General features: G+C 35.3%; 1 non-coding gene across 1 annotated transcript; it reads left to right on the forward strand.

Annotated features, from left to right (window-relative positions):
* The first annotated feature begins 10,474 nt into the window (after positions 1-10,474).
* On the forward strand, positions 10,475-10,581 carry LOC119625967 (U6 spliceosomal RNA). Its single transcript, XR_005242180.2, has one exon. It is a non-coding gene; the product is annotated as a U6 spliceosomal RNA (small nuclear RNA).
* The last annotated feature ends 634 nt before the right edge of the window (positions 10,582-11,215 follow it).

Genomic DNA, 11,215 nt, shown 5'->3' on the forward strand with positions numbered 1-11,215 from the left:
TCCTGCTAGACATAACCTCAACCATTTTTTATTTATTGTGGTTGGGGAGGGTAGAGATGGTATAAATAAATCTATAGAAAAAAAAAAAAAAAAAACCCAAGCCTTACATTAGCTAATGGTTGTAACCTTCTCAGAATTTCCACTTCGGTCTTTAGAGATGTGGATTTTCTATATATCTGAAAACGTCAACCAAAGAAAAATATATTAAGCTTCCTTTCTTGTCATGTATAAGTAGTTTGCAAGGAAATAGCTAATACACAATGAAATGGACAACAGATACAGTAAGCAAGGCAGGGCAGGGCTTAGAGAAATATGCTGAGTTAGTACATTTTAAATTATTAAATTAGATTGCCTTTTGGAGGAATCTATCTGCTACCGTACATGAATTAAAGATTGAGTAGTTATAGGACCTCAAAGATAAAAGAGAACTAACATAGCATGCTTTCAGCCTCTGTGATATGCCAGGAACTATGGACATGCTACCTCATTGATTCTTTTATGACATATTTTAAAAGGTAGGTATATTCCATTTAATAGGCAAGAAAACTGAACCTTAGAAAGTTTTAGTAATTTAATCAAATTTTACAGCTAATAAATGATAAAGTTAAAATGAAACCTCTGTCTTACCAACTCCACTCCACAATTTTCCTCCCTAGAACACATTATTTTAACATTTTAATTGTTTGCCTATATTGGAAGCAGCAGGGAACACTGAAGACACCTGTGCAGCCCTAAAGAACAACACAGTTTATACACTGGGTACACACACACACACACACACACACACACACACACACACACACAAATTTCACATAGAGATGCTCTATCAAAATGCAAGCTGCATAATCAAAAACACAATGGATTGATTTATTATCAATAGAGATGTGTCAGACTTGCTTTAGAAAATCCTTGTTAAGGGGGAATTTTCCTCTCATTTTGGGCCACTTTTATTTTGATTGGCAATCTCATCTCAGCACTTTGGAGTTATTTCTCAATTCAATGTGCTTTACATCATTCTACACCCAACAATGGAGACCCATCTTTTAAATAAGATGAAAAGCAGTATTTCATGTTACCATAGGTTCAAATCTCAGTGCTGCTACCTTTCATTTCAGTGACCTTGAAAAAGTTACTGAAATTCTATGTCCCAAAAAAGAAGAATGATATTAACATGCTTACCACGAATGGTTAATACACGTAAAATGCTTAAAAGAGTGCCTGGTACCCAGTTAGTGCGATATAATATTTTGCCTTTATCATACTGATAACATAGATAAAGCATACAGCCCAGGGCCTCAAATGGAGCAGGGGCTTAACAGTTCTTATTTCCCTTTCCTCATATGAAAGCACATCATCACTTCCTTCAGAAAAAAAACTGTAGCTGAATTAAGTTCATTCACTGTTCAATGTCCTTTCATTTCTTCCACTCCTCTAATTCTCCTATATCCCTACCTTAGATTTTTACCACTCTTGGGAAACATGTATAGTGTTATTCACACATGCCTTCACATATCCCAAGAGTCTAATTACTGCAATTCACAGGCTAACCCTGGAATTCTGATGCATTCATTTTATGATAAAAATAAGAAAATATATCAGTATAAACCCCTGCTTAAATTTCACTGAGTCTGAATTACCGTTAAAAAAAAAAGAAGAAGAAGAAATATGTAAAATGACAATCGTTGAGCTGGGAATTATCTTAAATCTTATCCTCTCCCTTTGGCATCTGATGCTTAATAATTATGTGATGGAACAAAACAGACTAGGTTCTGTTTAAATATTTGCATTCTAAGAATTTTTAAAATGATGACAATTATTTAAATAGATTTTTAATTTTGAGCTGAAAATGTCCTCTCTTCCATTCATTGGCCCTGGATTTGCCTTCCATGGAAATGGCACCCTTGGTTGTTTCTGGTATTTGTAGTAGAGTCTGTGGTGATTCTCTAGACCCTCACCTATAGAACCAGAACATTCACTCCCCCACTGCTGAGTCTCTCACTGAGATATCAATTGAGCTTCCTCCAAAGTCACAACCTTTCTGGGACAGGCTTTGCCTAATGACTGGTCTGTGCAGGGCCAGGACTTTATGGCCTCTGTCGTAAATACATTGTGGATCAGCAATTCCCTCTGACCAATCACGCTGCCTTCACTCTCCCACAGTTGTTAAACTCAATATCACTTTGAACGAACTTTGGTCTTTGTCTCAGAGTACGCTTCCTAAGAAACTTAACCAGTAATACTGTATCTACCACTTTAAGTTTAAATTGCACTATTTCCAAGACCTAATACACTACTCATTTGGTTTTTCACTTATTTATCTGCTCAGTCATACATCCAATTAGTCATTCGTTTCCTCATTCAACAAAAGGATTTTGAATAAGATTAGCATATATGTATATGGTAACATGCTGAGTACCACAGGGACAGAGAATGTCCTTTCCCAACCTTTATCCTGACAGAGTTTACTGTCTACCAGGTAGGATTGGGTAAGTATAACAGTACACCAACCATAATAATAGGGAGAAAATAGTGCTAAGACAGAGAGAGAGAGAAAGAGAAAGAGAGAAGCAAGCAAATTAAATTCAATAAATAAAGAAAACTCAAACAAATTACCTTCAAACACCATCATAGGTGATATGGTTTGGCTGTGTCTCTACCCAAATCTCATCTTGAATTGTAGCTCCCATAATCCCCACGTGTTGTGGGAGGGACCTGGCCGGAGGTAACTGAATCATGGGACCAGGTTTTTCCCATGCTGTTCTTGTGATAGTAAGTCTCATGAGATCTGATGATTTCATAAAGGGCAGTTACGCTGCACACACTTTCTTGCCTGCCACCATGTAAGATGTGCCTTTGCTCCTCTTTCACCTTCTGCTATGATTGTGAGGCCTCCCCAGCCACGTGGAACTGCAAATGCATTAAGCCTTTTTTTCTTTATAAATGACCCAATCTCAGGTATTTCTTCATAGCAGTATGAAAATGGACTGATACAAGAAGGATGTGTGTACTCACACACACATGATCACTTCTTAAAGATATAACTTTCCATTGAATCTTTTCTCTTAAATAATATTATTTAGAGTAGTGTTTTTTCCTCCACACATACCATTATTTTCCTCCCCACCTGCAACTTTTTATGGATACCTTTTCTATATACAACCTGAGACCCTTATCTACATTCCTAGCCCCTTACAATTTTCCAGTGTTTCAAATTTGATTTTATGCCTGAAGGATCTTGACACTTTTCTTTCCCTTAAGCTTCCTACTAATCCACTTTCTCCCTTTGGTACTTTTTTCTCTATCATCTGAAGTTTGAAGAGTAAGGATATCTCTAATGAAAATCCCATGAGGGAGAAGGTGGTAACAAGTCAAGCCTTAAATCTCTGCACACATCTGCCAGATAGTTGTAGTAAAATACTGTAGTCTTTCATTGAGAGAAGAGTTTAAGATTAAAATCCAATGCTCATAAAAATACACCAATTTTAGTAAAACCAACTAACGTGACACTAAGTTATCTCTGTTGAAAAAAATTCATTAATACAATGAGTTAGAAGTATAAATTTTAAAATGAATAAATGAATAAAACTAATTCAATAGCCCACTCTAAGCAGATTTTAAAGTATGAGTAGCAGCATTACAGTTAAAATATAACGCATTTATGTTTGGGCTATAAAGTATGACATAGAAATCATAGACGTCGATCAGGCAAATGCCATCTATCTCCACAGAGCACTAGATCCCAGGTTTTTACCCGTGATAGCAAGACATTCTAAAAAAAAGGAAGCGTCTAGAAAAAATCCGCTGGCAATAATTTCACAAATCCGCCCTTCAAAAAACACTTGCAACTTCCACTGAACTGGTCACATAAGAAACATACACATCTGCATAAACCTTTTAAAAACATAGGTTATATGTTTTTTCCTTTTGCTAGATTTTTCTTGGTAAATGAAAATAAGAAGTTCCTAACATTTGACAGAGATGCAGTCATCTTTGTTCTAGTCAATGATGAATCACAGGTATCTAGAACTGTGCCAGGTACCAAGCAGGCACTTAAATTTTGTGGAATGAGGGAATAAATTCCATCTTGGCATCTGTAGGCATATCCTCTGCCACTTTAAATATACTACACAACAGACTAAGTTGAGTAGTTGAGTAAATATACTACTCAATGTCTAAAGATCATGTGCATTGAATTATACAGAGTAGTATATTTAAAGTATATTCTTAGTCATTTATTCAATATTTAACAAACATCTACTGAGTTATGAGTTAATGAAAGGTGATATCTTGGACGTTAAATTCAGGTTTCACTCAAGGGGACAATGGTATTCCTAATTAAGTATAATTATTCATTAACACAATTTCAAACTGGAAGGTAGCACTTTAAATATACTATTCAAAGTTCAAAATCATTAAACTTTTCTCCTGATTATTCCTACACAAGCCATTTTATTTTTTTCCTCATATTCTCCGTGGTGATGATGCTTCCCTGGGATTTTCCTCATGCTTTCCAATTAGGCATCCAATTGGGTGTCTGAAAATAATCTAAGTAGAAAACATGTATTTCAAATTACTTTTATCTCAAAGGAGACAATATTTTAACATTCCATTATTACATTATCATCTTGAATATTGAAGTGGCTGTTGTGATAGAGTTGTTTTATATTTTACTTGACCAAATCCAAATTAAAGAATCACAAAGACATAAAATGATGAGATATCCTTAAGGGATAGGAGAGAAAAGATGAAGTAGAGAATAAAATATAATAAAGCATATATTCTTAAATTAATTAAATAATTTGATACCTATTATTATTCTTGTCATAATAAATAATGGAATTAACTGGATAATTGTGAAGATTCCACTGCAAAAAAAAAATTCTACTTAAAATTTTTGGTTCATAAGACCACAGGTAGGTTTTCTTTCTAACAACAATTCTTATTCTGAAATATCAACAATGTGTGTGATGTAAACCAGTATAAATTTTAACTTTTTTTGGAAAATACTTTTTTCTTTTTGAATATGGCTCCTGATTTCATAGCTGCACTGTTTTCTTCTTGCTACCTTCCAGTTTCAAATTATGTTAATGGACATTATACTTAAAATTAAGAATATCTTTCTTCCCTTGAGTGAAATATGAATTTAACATCCAAGATATCACCTTTCGTTAAGTCATGACTCAGTAGATATTTGTTAAATATTGAATAAATGACTAAGGATCATGTGCATTGAATTATAATGTTAAATATGGGTGGGTTACTACAAAAGGAATAAAAGATATTTTGGTTGATGTAATCAAAATTATAATACTAAAATAAAGACCATGCATTTGTAACAGTTTGTATGTCTCTCATTTACACTCTAGTAGTAAACACTAAGCTATTTTTACTCTCACTTACACATAGCTCTGTCTTCTATGTGTTTGCACATGCAGTTTGCTCTCCCTGGAATGTCCTTCCCAACTCACCCCCAGCATTTGGCTGCGATTTCTGGTCCTCCTTCAGATCTCAAGTGAGAAGTCACACCTTGAAAAGACTTAGTAGACACACCTACCCTTTCAGGAGGTTTTCCAGTAAGGCCTCACACTACCCTACTCATATCCCTACAAAAAGACTTGAACGACATAAGGAAATAAACTTTAATTATATGTCTTTCTCTTTCCCTTAAGATTGTGAGTTCCTTGAAAGAAGAATCTGTCTTGTTCACCATTGTTTTTCCTTACCTGTAACACAAACCTTGGCGTCAGGTAGGCAAGTCTTTGGTAAATATTTCTGGATTGATTAAGTTGTATTTATTCATTAAATATATGCCAATTTCCTTTGTTTTTGCTACTATCCTAGCATTGCATGTTACTTCCATGAAGCTGACCTATGAGAGCAAAATGTTAACATCTTACGGCAGGTAATTTCTGCCTTGATAGCCGGTGCTGAGTTACTGACTGCTTGTTAGAAATGTGGCTCCCTTGTTCCTGTTAGGCTTCCAGTTGACAGGTTGAAAATTTTATTCAATGTATAAAAAAGCTCTACAGAGATATTCATTGTAGCATTGTTTATAATCAGGAATTGTTTGGACAGTCAAATAAGCTGTGTTACATCCAAACTGTGAAACACTATGCAACAGTTAGGAAGAACAAGGTAGATCTATGTCTTATAAAATAAATAGATATTCTACTGCAAAAACAGCAAATGGCTAAAAGATACTTTCAGTACAACACCATATTAAAAAATTGTAGTGTTTTTTCTGGGGTTACCATAGAGGTATAGTTATAACAGAAGCATATGGACATACAGAAAATAACCCGGAGAACTCATATTAAACTCACTTATGTGATCAGTGGCTACATCTAGAAAGGTAGAAAGGGGACCAAGAATAAGGCTTGGAGGCCAAAAGCGACTTCTTTGAAATGTATTTTTTTTTTATTGATAATGTTTTAGTTTTTTAATAAAGAGTTCTTAGTCATAAAATTAATCTTAAACATGTTGATACTTGATTCATTTGAAAGATAAAAATATATAACCTATGAACAATTATGTAAAAATATACTGTCCATGTATCAATTTATATAAAGGTAGAATGCTGAAAATGAAAATTTGGCCTATAGTAAACATCTATAAATCAAAACATTTTCTTTCATAATAAATAAAAGAGAAGGAATTAGCTATCTTCTATTAGCTCATAATTGTGTGGATAGTAAGATGAAACAAAAATGACTCCACAAGTCAGAAATATAAAAAACAACCATTGATTTAGAATCTGTTGACATGAAGGCCATCCCTGGCTCCACCACATCTTCAACTAGATGAGTCATAAACTCCAGAGTATCCATTATGCTGATCTATAAAGTGAAGGTGGAAACCAGAGTAGTGATTCTCAAACCTACAAGTCATGATTCTCTTGGGGGAACACACACAAAAATATTATATTGAAGAATATGCTGTTATATATTGCTTCATAAGAAATTACTGTGCAGATAAACGGTACTATGCAGCACATTTATTTGTTTAATTTTGTGCTTTAAAGCTTTCTCTTCCGGTAGACTGATGTCAATGGAGGCAGACAACTTGTTTTAGTCAATGTTGTATCCCTCGCACTTTTCATACTATGTAGCACATGATAGATACTCAGTAACCTGTTTTTAATGAATAAATGGCAAAAAATCATAGGAGAAAACTTTTAAGATGATTCTGTTTATTAAACCATCTCCCAGTACATGTAGATAATCCCACCATTATTTTATTACAGAAAATCTACAGTTGTTGCAACTTCTAAAATGCAATTAAGAATTCTAGTTATGATCATCTTTAAGGATCATTCTCCTTTAAGATAATATGTCTACACAATTTTCACTGTCTTTGAAAATCCTCTCTGTCATATTCCTGAAGAAAACAGTTTCTCATCCAGATGAATTACAGTGGAAAAGGAAAATCATTTATCTGAACATTAAGATCCCTTTCCATTACAACCCTGAATTCTTCAGAATAATTCCTGCTCATTTGGTTAATTTCCTATTACTTTAAACCAGTATACTTGCTATTCTCATAAAGTGGATGTACAATTCTACCTGGTATAATATGAACTCTGGAACCAGGCTGCTTGGGTTTGAATCCTAAGTCTACCAGGTATAAGCTCTATAACCTTGGACAAGCCACTTAATATTCCCATGTTTCATGTTCCTGATCTCCAAATAAGTCCAATAAAAATAATTATCTCAAATCCTTCATTTAAAGTTTAAATCAGTTAGTACATGTAAAATGCTAAGAACATTGTTTGGCCAGTAGTAGCTGAGAAAATGGACCCTTAGTAATTGCTATGCAAATATTCCTTGAAATAAAAACAAAACTAAATAAATATGCCAATCTTTTTACCAGATTGCTTGATTATTCAGTCTTAACAAAGTTGGCTAAGATTAGGCCAACATCATCCAGAAAAATGTCCTCAGTTATAAACAGCAGGGAAATCTTAGAAAGAAGGATTGAAGCACACAAAGTAAACAACACAGGAAAATTAGTGATACATGTGTCTGCAGAAAAATGAGAACCAAGAGTTCCTGAGGTAGATGGTTAGGCACTTCATGTGTATAAAAGAGTCCAATTATCAATCTGGAAGACAAGACACCTGGTAGAGTACCTGACCCTAAAAAAGAAATACTCATTAAATTTTTGCTTAATTTATTATAAATAAATTTAATTAGACTAATTATTCAGTTAACTGGTAAATGTAATAGTTGTTTGACTATAAGCCAAGTCACCTGACATCTGTAGGTTTCTGTTTCCTCAACGGTAAATTAAGGAAAGTTATCTAGATCAGCGTTTCCTTAACTGTGTTCAGCTCAAGACTGGGTTCTTAGGGTTGTTAATCAGCTCTTGGAAACAAATCCATGGTTGAATAATTTTAGGAAAACCCATATGCTATCTTTCTGTTGCATTTACAAACAAACTGGTATAGTAGACATTTTAAGATCCTTTTTTTTTTTTTTTTTTTTTTGAGAGGGAGTCTCGCTCTGTCGCCCAGGCTGGAGTGCAGTGGCCCGATCTCAGCTCACTGCAAGCTCTGCCTCCCGGGTTCACGCCATTCTCCTGCCTCAGCCTCCCCAGTAGCTGGGACTACAGGCGCCTGCCACCTCTCCCAGCTAGTTTTTGTATTTTTTAGTAGAGACGGGGTTTCACCGTGATCCGCCCGTCTCAGCCTCCTAAAGTGCTGGGATTACAGGTTTGAGCCACCGCGCCTGGCCTTAAGATCTTTTATTGTAAGGAAATTTTATTTATCTGACAGTTTCCCAAACTTAATTGACCATTGACTTTTTCCCTCTGGTTTCTAGCCTATTGGCATTTCACAGAATTAGTGCTATTCTGAACAAAAATTGGAAATAATACTACTCAATGTTTGGTGTGTGGATCAGTGTCAGTCTGCAAATTATTTATCAGTCTGTAACAGAGTAAGTACAAAAACTAAGAGCAGGCATTTAAAAACTTTTTCACACAGTAATTTTATGTTTATTGAATCTAATAATGAAATTCAGAGATTGTATTTTGTATGTTTTCCCTTCATTGCTTTTTTCCTTATAAATTTTTATTAGTTTGTTTGTTTGTTTGTTTGAGACAGAGTCTTGCTCTGTCGCCCAGGCTGGAGTGCAGTGGCGTAATCTTGGCTCACTGCAAGCTCCGCTTCCCGTGTTCACACCATTCTCCTGCCTCAGCCTCCCGAGTAGCTGGGACTACAGGCGTCCGCCACCACGCCCGGCTAATTTTTTGTATTTTTAGTAGAGATGGGGTTTCACCGTGTTAGCCAGGATGGAATCGATCTCCTGACCTCGTGATGTGTCCTCCGTGGCCTCCAGAAGTGCTGGGATTACCGGCCTGAGCCACTGCACCTGGCGTTTTAATAGATTTTACTTAGTCTCTTGTACATTGAATTTTTTTTTGAATGTTCACAGCTGCTTTATTCATAACATCAAAAAACAAACAAAAAATTGAGAATGGGTTCTTTACCACAGATAGTTTGAGAACACCAAAGTCATTTCCAAAAAGATTCACATTATAAATCCTTCCACTAAATCCATGCAGAAGCCCATAAAGATGAAGCTTCCTGGGTTCTACTGCAAACTTTTGTCGGAATCTTTAGAATCACAGGGAATCTACATTTTCACAGCACCCGAGTAATTCTGACTCTGTTTTGAGAAGTAATGCCTTACACTGTGAGCAACCTGATGGAAGAAGCTGTATTTTTATTTATCTTTGTTCTTCAGTAATGAACCCACAGTAAATAAATACGTTTTTAGCATATGTAAATGAGAAAAATCAAGTAACGATATGGAGTCTCTGAGGTCTATGTTCATGGATAGTTTAGAGTTAACCAAAACTGGAAACAAATTACTACTCCCCAAAAATCAAATCCTATACATCACTTGTCAGGGGGGAAAAAAAAAAAAAAGTAATTTTCCAGACAGTTCCACTTACAGCCTACTTCATGTTTTAGTTATCTTGAAGTGGGTGGGATTTTTCAGCATGATCCTGCAAAACTGTCAATCATTTATCTTCTTATCCAAGCATAGCACCATAACAGAAGTTGATTTTTTAAACAGCTCCTTAGTACTACAATTTAACATAAAAATATACTCTCAGTCCATGTCATAGCCAATATTATACTCACCATGTGGACACAAATAATTTGAACACTTTGTTAAAATACACTTTTACTAGTCCTTGCCCAGTAAGGCATCAATCAGTTTAATTTTACTGTGGCATTTTTGTACATGTTTTCATGTTCATATCTATAGAAAGCTAAATGTTTAAAGTCTAACTTGACATGTTTTTCATATTTTTACTCTACTAGTAAGTCAAAATTTGTGTTTGAGAGATGAATACCTTAGGATATTGTGTGTCTGTTTGCTGAGATGACCCTAAACTCTGACCCTAAACAGTGGTCCTCCACTTGGACCATACCTCGGAATTGTCTGAAGTATTGAAAAATATAGTGCTTGCTTTGGCAGCACATGTACTAAAATTGGAACGATACAGAGAATATTAGCATGCCCCCTGCGCAAAGATGACATACAGATTCATGAAGCATGCCATGTTTTTGAGAAAAAGAAATGCTTTTACATTGTTGGTAGGGATGAAAATTAGTTCAACGATTGTGGAAGACAGTGTGACAATTCCTCAAAGATCTAGAAGCAAAAAATACCATTTGACTCAGCAATCCCATTACTAGGTATATACCCAAAGGAATAGAAATCATTCTATTATAAAGATACATGCATGCGTATGTTCATAGCAGGATTATTCACAACAGCCAAGACATGGAATCAACCCACATGCCCATCAATGATAGACTGGATTAAAAAAAGTAGTACATATAAACCATGGAATACTATGCAACCATTAAAACTAACGAGATCATGTCCTTTGCAGGGACATGGATAGAGCTGGAAACTGTTATCCTCAGCAAACTAACACAGGAACAGAAAACCAAACACCGCATGTTCTCACTTACCAGTGGGAGGTGAATGATGAGAACACATGGAACAACACACACTGGGGCCTCTGCAGGGGTTAGAGGAAGGGAGAGCATCAGGAAGAATAGCTAATGGATGCTGGGTTAGATACCTAAGTGATGGGTTAATCTGTGCAGCAAACCACCATGGCACATGTTTACCTATGTAACAAACCTGCACATCCTGTGCATGTACCCTGGAACTTAAACATTGAAAAAAAG

This window comes from Chlorocebus sabaeus, chromosome 22, assembly GCF_047675955.1.
Source record: "Chlorocebus sabaeus isolate Y175 chromosome 22, mChlSab1.0.hap1, whole genome shotgun sequence".
NCBI lineage: Eukaryota > Metazoa > Chordata > Mammalia > Primates > Cercopithecidae > Chlorocebus > Chlorocebus sabaeus.